The sequence below is a fragment of the Halichoerus grypus genome, chromosome 5 (assembly GCF_964656455.1).
Source record: "Halichoerus grypus chromosome 5, mHalGry1.hap1.1, whole genome shotgun sequence".
NCBI lineage: Eukaryota > Metazoa > Chordata > Mammalia > Carnivora > Phocidae > Halichoerus > Halichoerus grypus.
The window spans coordinates 109,961,079-109,970,736 of NC_135716.1; positions in this window are offsets into that span (position 1 = coordinate 109,961,079).

A 9,658-nucleotide genomic window follows, 5' to 3' on the forward strand; every position below is an offset into this window, starting at 1 on the left:
TTAGGCAATTTGGTATGCACAGGACAGAGGACAGAGAGAAGAGGGGCCCATGGAGTTGGGGAATCTAGAAAGCCTCTTGAAGAGATGTTGTGCTAGCCAGCCTCCAGCATTGTCCCCAATGATCCTCACTTTCTGGTACTCATACCCTATGCAATCTCCCTCATGTCAGGATTGGTCTGTGTGACCAAAAGAGTGTGATGAAGGTGACAGTATGTGACTTCTGAGACCAGATCATAAAAGGCACTATGGCTTCCACCTTGGTCTCTTGGATTGCTTGCTTTTGGGGAATCCAGCTGTCTCAAAGTACCCTCAAACAGTCCTCGAGAAGGATTGAGGATTCCCAGAAAGAGCCAACATCTACTTACCAGCCTTGGAAGCAGATTGTCCATCCCCACGGATGAATGCAAACTTATGAAGATCCCAAGCCAGAACGTTCCACCAAGATTCTCCTAAATTCCTGACTCATAAAAACTTTGTGGGAGGCAATAAATGTTTACCGTTGTCTTAAGCCACTAAATTTGAGGGTAATGTGTTATGCAACTGATGTGATTTGGGTCAAGCCTCAAAAAATAGATGGAAGAAAGGGGCTTTAGGAAAAATATGATACAACAGGAGCAAATATACACACACAAGAAGGTACAAAGCAAGGGCGCCTGGGTGGCTCAGTCGTTAAGCGTCTGCCTTCGGCTCAGGTCATGATCCCAGCGTCCTGGGATCGAGTCCCACATCGGGCTCCCTGCTCCGCGGGAAGCCTGCTTCTCCCTCTCCCACTCCCCCTGCTTGTGTTCCTGCTCTCACTATGTCTCTCTCTGTCAAATAAATAAATAAAATTTAAAAAAAAAAAAAAAAAAAGAAGGTACAAAGCAAGATGATTAAGTATGGTGTTGGATGGAGGTTCATGAAGGGGTGTGAAATGAGACAAAAGCTTGAAATATTTAATGGAGGTCAATTTTTGGAAGATCTAAAACACCCAGTTAGCCCGGTGAGATTTTATTCTGCATGTAAGAGGGAGGAGTCCAGGTTTGGAGGAAGAGTAGTGACCTCAACTTTTATTTAAAGAGACTGTGCCAGTGGCAATGTGTAGGATGGATTGAAGGAAGAAATATCAAGCAGAGAGACCAGTCGGGATGCTCTTGAAATAATCTAGGTGAGAGATTGTAAACACCTGAGTCAAGCAGCACAGAGCAAACAGGAAAGAAAGCACTTTGTGGATTCCAGTTGGATGGGGATGGTGAGATTGTTCTTTAATGGGAAGGAAAATTTAAATTCACTCTGCGATTTCCTGGCTGAGCGCCAGAGAGGATGATATTATTTACCTGAGGGCAGGAGCACAGAAATGGAGCATTCTTCTCAGGGAAGACAATGAGAGGCAAATGAATAATTTCTCACTAGATCCTCATCACCAAGGTAAACTCCAAGATCCTTAGCATCTTACACAAAGCCAGTTATGATATCAGCCTTGCCTACCTCTCTGAATTCCAATCCTGACACTACTCCCCTGGAATAGATGTATTCCACTTCTGCCCTAGGAGATAAATGCACACTGCTATTCCCCTCTGTGGTCTTCCCTAGAATATTCTATTCCTTCTGCCTGAAATACCAATCCCTTCCTATCCTAACATCCTCACTCTCAACTCAGGTCATCCTTTAAAATTGAAATTTTGATGGTCTCCTACTCCAAACTGTCTTTTCTGATCATGTTCCCCACCCCCCACCTCTTGCCAAGTTAATCACGTCCTCCCTTGTGCTGCTTCTGTCTCATATATAAGTCTATTAATGTATAGTAGGGTGTTACTTTTGTTTTTTTAAGATTTATTTATTTGACACAGAGAGAGAGAGAGCACAAGCAGGGGGAGTGGGAGAAGCAGGGAGCCCATGCAGGGCTCAATGCAGCCTCCATGCCGGGCTCAATCCCAGGACCCTGGGATCATGACCTGAGCTGAAGGTAGACACTTAACCTACTGAGCCACCCAGGTGCCCCTACAGTAGGGTGTCTCTTAAGAGAAACTAGCATTAATTTCTCTGACAAGATAAACACCTCAAGTCACCAGGAAAAATTCATCTTTTTCATCTTTGCTTAAAAAAGAATCACTTGTTGGTGGGTTGCATTGTTGGTAGGAATGCAAACTGGTGCAGCCACTGTGGAAAACAGTATGGAGTTACCTCAAAAAGTTAAAAATAGAACTACCCTATGATCCAGTAATTGCACTTCTATTTACCCAGAAAACCCCACCAAAAACATTAATTTGACAGGATACATGCACCCCTATGTTTATTGCTGCATTATTTACAATAGCCAGATCATGAAAGCTGCCCAAGTGTCCATCGATAGATGAATGGATAAAGAAGATGTAGTATAGATATACAATAGAATATTACTCAGCTATAAAAAAAGAATGAGATCTTGCCATTTGCAACATGAATAGAGCTAGAGAATATAATGCTAAGCAAATCACATTTATTTATATGAAAATATTTATTAATGACTTACTATGTGCCAGGAACTGGGGCCACTGGTGAGAAAAACAGAACAGTCCTCACCCAGCACAACCTAGTAGGAGAACAGATACTAATCAAATGATCATAAATAACCCCACGTATAATAAGCATTTTAGATATACATTCAGAAAAAAATACGGATTTAGAGGTCTTCATATACAAAATAGATGAATCTTTGGAACCAAAAAAGAATTAAAAAGAAGAATGGGCAGTTGGGAAGTGAGATATAATCCTGTAAAACACCTACATTTGAAGGATGGAGGAAGGAAAGGGATCCAGGACAGTGAGAATAATTAAAGAGGCAATATGGGAATCTGGAGGCATGAGGATCAGAGAAGTCAAGATGCAAAAGAGTGTCCAGAAGGGTATAGGAATGGTAATTGAGATTATCAGTAAGTATTGGAGATCTATTTCTTTATGAAGCCTTTTCTAGACTCCCTTTCCTTCCCTCAATGTTCCCCCAGTGCACCCTGTTCAGATTTCTGTCATACCTCTTACAGTGTTTATTTATTTAAATGGAAGGAACCATCACAAGGGAAGAAACCAAGTCTTATTTTTCTTAAATTCTGTATCATCTGGAAAAAAAAAGACATGGATCCACACCTCATACTGCAAACAGAATGATATCCAAATTGCTCAAAGAATGAATAAAAAGAAAAAAAAATAAGGAAACCATAAAACTATTAGAAAAAAAGAGGAAAGAATTCTTCATGAAATAATTATCTTATAATCTTGGCATGGGGAAAACCTTTACAAGTATTAAAATCCAGAAGATGTAGAAGAAAAAAATTGAAGAATGAAGGGGAGGAAATCGGAGGGGGAGATGAACCATGAGAGACTATGGACTCTGAAAAACAAACAGGGTTCTAGAGGGGAGGGGGGTGGGGGGATGGGTTAGCCTGGTGATGGGTATTAAAGAGGGCACGTTCTGCATGGAGCACTGGGTGTTATGCACAAACAATGAATCATGGAACACTACATCAAAAACTAATGATGTTATGTATGGTGATTAACATAACAATAAAAATTTTTAAAAAATAATAATGTATTCGTGACAAAACAAAAACAAAACAAAACACTGTAAACAGGGCAGAAAGAAAACTGTAGGAAAAAGTTGCACTTCATTTCATAGACTAGTGGTTTATTTTCCTAAAAGTACCTTCAAATCAGTAAAAAAAAAAAAAAAGCCATAATCTGAATAGAAAAACGGGTAAATAATATGAAGTATAATTCATGGAATAAAAGATTAAAATTAATATGAAAAGATGCTTTTATCACGCATAATTATAGATACAAAAGAAAACTACACTAAAATACAACTCTCATCTACCAGAATGGCAAAGATCCCAAAGTTTGATAACACATTATGTAATTTTTTATTAATATTTCTGAGAGGCATGTAAATTAGTACAAATTATAGAACAATTGATCAATAGCTTAAAAATAGAACTGCATATATCCTATGACTCAGTAATTTACTTCAGGGAATTAATTCTTTAGATGTACCCTCACATAAGTGAAATGTCATAGATATAAGGTATCTTTGTGAAAGCAAAGAATTGGGAACATTCTTTAATTCCCATCAGTGGAGGACTGATTAGATAAATGTAATGGAATATTTATTATACATCCATGAAAAGAATGAAGTAATTCTGTATATACTATGGAATGATCTCAAAATATAACATTAAGTAGGAAAAAAAGCCAAGAGCAGAACACTATGTTAAGTATGTTCCCATTCATAAAAGGAATAGAGAGGAGGTATTACATACTTATTTGCTTATAGATCAATATAGTATCTTTGGAAGGATATTCATGAAGATGCTGATATTGACTGACTGTGGGAAGGGAAATTAAGTGGGGGTGGGAGGCAGAAAGAAATATTTGCACTGAATAAATTTTTATCTTTTAAGTTTTTAACCATGTAGATACATCATCTACCACATTTAAGAAAAAATTCGAATGAGGTGAAATTCACACAACAAAATTAACCAAAATCAACAATTCAATGGCATTTAGAACATTCACAAGATTATGCAACTACCACCTCTACCTAGATCTAAAATTTTCATCATCCCAAAAGAACACCCATACCCATTAAGCAGTAGTTCCCCACTGTCCCCGCCTCCCAGCCCCTGGCAACTACCAATCTGTTTTCTATTGCTATGGATTTATCTATTCTAGATATTTCACATAAATAGAATCATCCACTATGTGACATTTTGTGTCTGGATTCTTTTACCTAGCATACTGTTTTCAAGGTTTATCCACATTGTAGCATTCATTAGTACTTCAATCTTTTTATGGCCAAATAATAGTCTATGTTATGAAAAGACCACATTTTATTTATTTACCTGCTCATCAGCTAATGGACATTTGGACATTGTGAATAGCGCTGCTATGAACAGGTATGTAGAAGTATTTGCAAGCAAGTGGAAGTATTACTTCTGAATACCTGTACTGAATACCCGTTTTCAATTCTTTGGGATACACACCTAGGAATAGAATTACTTGGACATATGGTAATTCTATGTTATTTTTTTTTATAAGTAAGCTCTTCACCAAACAAGGGGTTTGAGCTCATGACCCTGAGATTACAATTCGCATGCTCTACTGACTGAGCAGGCCAGATGCCCTATATATGTTAAATTTTTTGAAGAGCTACCAAATTCCTTTTCACATCAGCTGAATTATTTTATATTCCCAACAGCAGTGAATGAGGGTTTTGATTTGTCCCCATTCTCATCACACCTGTTATTTGTTTGTTTTTATTATAGCAATCCTAGTGAGTGTGAATTGTGTTAATGATTTGCATTTTCCTAACTAGTAGCTTTTCATGTTCTTGTTGGCCATTTGTGCATCTTCTTTGGAGAAATGTCTTTTCAAGACCTTCATCCCTTTAAAAATTAGCTTGTCTTTTTGTTGTTGAGTTGTAAGAGTTCTTTATATATTCTGGTTACTAGATCCTTATCAGATATATGATTTGCAAATAGCATTTTCCATTCTTTAGGTTGTCTTTTCACTTTCTTGATAATGTCCCTTAATGCACAAAAGTTTTTAATTTTAATCAAGTCAAATTTATCTATTTTTTCCTTTGTTGCTTGTACTTTTGGTGACATATCTAAGAACCAATGCCAAATAAATCCAAGGTTATGAAAATTATCCCCTATGTTTCCTCCTAAGTGTTGTCTAGTTTTACCTCCTACATTTGGATCCTTGATCCATTTTGAGTCAATTTTTGCAGACAGTGTGAAGTATTTGTCTAATTTCATTCTCATTTCATTTGTCTAATTTGCGTGTGGATCTCCAGTTACCCCCAGAACTATTTTGAACCTATTATATATTTAAAATGAAATTTAAATACAAAACAAATAGATAAACTTAGTCTTTTTTCCTTTGGGGGGTGTCAAAATTCTGGAGTCTAATAAATCACAAAAGCATTATAGAGGCCCCTCCATTTATCCATCCTCTGATTGCAGTAGCTGTGACTGAAGTGTCATTGGGTCAGTCTACACAGCTCTGTCCACCCCAGGAGTTCTTGGATGAGGCTAAGATCTTCTGACCTAGCATCCAGCTGGACCTGGTACACTCTGCAGCTAACGAACCCCTGTCTTCTCCAGTCTCTGGCAGCATGTTTTTATTCTCCTCAAACCCCAGTCTCAGTTTAAGCTTTGACAATCAAAAGTTGTGCAGCCCTCTTGCTAAGCCCAGTTGAGTCAATGAAGCATAGAACTTGCTCCCTGAGTGGAAGGGAAAGGGGAAATGAGAAAGAAAATAAAAACTGACATGTCAAGAAATTATCCTGCTACACATGTATTGGGTATCTACAAGAAAATATAGGTGAATTCCTCTAAAACCTGGGTATCAGAAAAGGCTTTCTAACTATGACTAAAAATCCAGATGCAATAAATGAAAAAAAGAAAAATATAAGTAATAAAAATTTTTAAGTTTTGATATGGCAAAAAAACAGTATAAACAAAGTCAAAAGACAAAAGACAAGCTAGAAGAACACATTTGTAACCTACTTTGCAGAGAATGGGCTAATTCCCTAATTTATAAAGAACTTATAAAACTTGAGGGAAAAATCCTATAGAAAAATGGACAAATGACAAAAACAGACAATTTGCAAAAATATATTAAAAATGGCCTTTAAACATATCAAAAGATGTTCAACTTCACTCATAAGAGAAATGCAAAATAAACTCTACTAAAGTACATTTCTTACCTGTTATATTGGCAAAAATTGAAAAGCTTGACAATTTTACTCTGTGGCAAGACTATGGGGAAAACAGACACCCTCCTATATCAGGGTGGGAATGAAAAAAAGTATGGGAAATTTGGTAATACAGAAACAAATACAAAATGATACATGCATATACACCTTGACCTAGCAATCTTACTTCTAGGAATTTAGATGCACAGGAAGTAGATACACTTCCAGAAATTAAAAAAAAAGTGTATGCACAGTATTATTTCTTGAAGCAAGATTTGAAGTTATAAAATAATGGAAACTAATCAAATATTCAAGCATAGGACATAGATTGAAAAATCTTTGACACAGAAACACAATGAATTCTATGAAACTGTAAAAAAAATAACAGAGATGATCTCTAAAAACTGAAAGGGAGTTATTTCAGGAGTTACCATTAAGTTAAAAGAAAGTGTAAGAGCTTAAATAGGATGCTATTTTTATGCACAAAAGATGGGAAAATGGGATACATACATACATATGCTTGTCTTTACAAAAAGAAACACTAACAGAGAAACCAAATAACTGAAATTGGTGACATGCAAAGGGTGGGAAGAAATATGGTGGAAGGGATGTGAAAGGAGTATCACAAGAGGACAGGGCTCTGGATTATAGTTGAACGCTGGGGGCCAACTGATAAATGTGGAGGAGTACACAAGTTGGAAGATTATCATTCTGCAATAACCATAGTAAAGATTGAATCAGGCAAAAATCACCAATGGACACTCAATCTAGGAGGAAATTTTGATAAGGGACAAGATATTTTCATAATCCTAAATGATCTCCCCATAGACCACCTATTAGTTACAACAATGAAAAAAGTGGTGATTTTAGTGACTAAATTGGACAACATCTTGACTGGGCAATCCAAATTAATGTCACCACTGTGGGACAGACAGACGAATATATCATGCCTCTAAATGTGCTGTCCTGAGGATACAATATCTCCTGTGCAGAATTTGGTTTAGAATGCATAATGGGAATGTACTTATGAAGATATATCAGAACAACCCAAAATGAGGAACATTGTTTTTAAAAAGAAATGAGTACTGTATTTGTGAAAAATGTTAGTGTCATAAAGACAAAGAAGGGCTTTAGAAATATTCCAGATTAAAGGAGGCTAAAAAGAGGTAACAATTAAAAGCAATAGCTAACCCTAAACTGGATCTGTTGTTTTGAGGGTGCAGAGCAGCATAGGACTTTCTTAAGGACATTGTTGGGTCAATAATTAGGCCAATAACTGATAAAATTGGAATATGATTGGTAGATTAGAGTATTATATGGATGTTAAATTCACTGAAATTGATAACTATATAAAGGGTCCCTGACTTATGGCGTTTTGTGACTTACGATTTTTCGACTTTATGATGGTGTAAAAGTGAAACACATTCAGTAGAAACTGTACTTTGAGTTTTGCATTTTGATCTTCTCCTGGGCTAGCGATATGTGAAACAATCCTGTCTTAGGACACTGGGCAGCAACTCCCACAGCTCCCAGGCAGTCATGCGATCACAAGGGTATCCAACTGATACCCTGACAACCATTCTGTACCTATACACCCATTCTGTTTTTCACTTTCAGTACAGTACTCAATAAATTACATAAGATATTCAACACTTTATTATAAAATGGCTTTGTGTTAGATGATTTTGCCCAACTGTAGGCTGACGTAAGTGTTCTGAGCATGTTCAATGTAGGCTAGGCTCAGCTATGGTGTTTAATAGGTTAGGGGTATTTAATGCATTTTCAATTTATAATATCTTCAACTTCTGATGGGTTTATCAGAATGTAACCCTGTCATAAGCCAAGGAAGATCTGTACTGTGATTATATTAGAGAATATCCATATCCTAAGGAAACGTACGCTGAACTTTTTAGGAGTAAAGGGCCATCACTTTGGGGTAAAGGGCATTCAAATGGTGCAAGAAAACACACACACACAAAATAGAGAGCACATACACAAATGATAAAGCAAAAGGTAAGTTTTTACAGTAGACAAATCTGGATAAAGGGTATATGAGTATTTTTCTGTCATTTTAAGTTTTGCAACTTTTGGTAAGTTTGAAATTACTTCAAAATAAGATATTTTTTAAAAAGAAAAATTAAAGACTAACTCAAGAAGATCTATAGCAACTTTTTTCATAACAGCCTTTAACTGGAAAATTCAGGTGTCCATCAACAAGAGAATGAGTAAACAGCCTGTGGCGTAGCCACATGATGGGACACTATTCAACAGTAAAAAGGAAGCACTGCTGGTAAGTACAGCAACATGGATGAACCTCAGAAACTTTGAGTGAAAGAACATTCACGCACGCACAGAACATACTACTTGATTCAATGAATATGAAGTGCAAGAACAGGCAAAATAAATTTATGATTGATTTCAGAAGGTGGTTGCATTTGGGAATGGGGTAAAATTGACTGGAAGAGAGCATGAGGGAACTTTCTGGATGATGAAAATGTTCTATATTTTGTTTGGGATGGTAATTTGATGGATATTTACAATGCCCAAACATTTAAGACCTGTGCTTTTTATGTTACATAAATTGTAACATCAATTAAATGAATGAATGAAGAATAAACAAACAAACAAGCTAATTATTTTAAGGGAGATATCTAAAGGTAAATTCAGGTTGAAAGAGAGGTTGCATCCACTTAAACATCACCAGAATTTGTTCCAGTGTTAAGACTATTGTGTCCCGAGAAAGACCTGGAGTATCTAAAAATATGAAAGGGAAATAATTTATTTTAAGAAGACCTAGAAGACCTATTTGAAAATGTGCAAGGGAAATAATTTATCTTAACCTTCCCTCAAATAACCGTTAGAATATTTAAGAATGCTCTGTGGGATATACAGTTAATTTCAAACATAACTAACCAGTCTGTAATCCATAAAAATGCAAATATTTCT